Source organism: Phyllobates terribilis, unplaced genomic scaffold (assembly GCF_046119375.1).
Source record: "Phyllobates terribilis strain yellow unplaced genomic scaffold, ASM4611937v1 Scaffold_5__5_contigs__length_657084704, whole genome shotgun sequence".
Classification (NCBI taxonomy): domain Eukaryota; kingdom Metazoa; phylum Chordata; class Amphibia; order Anura; family Dendrobatidae; genus Phyllobates; species Phyllobates terribilis.
Window position 1 is genome coordinate 167,751,494 of NW_027362765.1, and position 947 is coordinate 167,752,440.

Consider the following 947-nt stretch of genomic DNA (forward strand, 5'->3'; position numbering starts at 1 on the left):
TGGAGTAATAGGAGGAGATATAGGGGAGGTTATATGGAGTAATAGGAGGAGATATAGGGAGGTTATATGGAGTAATAGGTGGAGATATAGGGGAGGATACATGGAGTAATAGGAGGAGATATAGGGAGGTTATATGGAGTAATAGGAGGAGATATAGGGAGGTTATATGGAGTAATAGGAGGAGATATAGGGAGGGTATATGGAGTAATAGGAGGAGATATAGGGGAGGTTATATGGAGTAATAGGAGGAGATATAGGGGAGGTTATATGGAGTAATAGGAGGAGATATAGGGGAGGATACATGGAGTAATAGGAGGAGATATAGGGAGGCTATATGGAGTAATAGGAGGCAATATAGGGATATTAATATGGAGTAATAGGAGGAGATATAGGGAGGTTATATAGAGTAATAGGAGGAGATATAGGGGAGGTTATATGGAGTAATAAGAGGAGATATAGGGAAGTTATATGGAGTAATAGGAGGAGATATAGGTGAGGTTATATGGAGTAATAGGAGGAGATATAGGGGAGGTTATATGGAGTAATAGGAGGAGATATAGGGGAGGTTATATGGAGTAATAGGAGGAGATATAGGGAGGGTATATGGAGTAGTAGGAGGAGATATAGGGGAGGTTATATGGAGATATAGGGAGGTTATATGGAGTAATAGGAGGAGATATAGGGGGTTATATGGAGTAATAGGAGGAGATACAGGGGGTTATATGGAGTAATAGAAGGAGATACTGGGTTATATGGAGTAATAGAAGGAGATATAGGGGAGGTTATATGGAGTAATAGGAGGAGATATAGGGAGGTTATATGAGTAATAGAAGGAGATACAGGGGGTTATATGGAGTAATAGGAGGAGATATAGGGAGGTTATATGAGTAATATTAGGAGATACAGGGGGTTATAAGGAGTAATAGGAGGAGATATAGGGGAGGTTA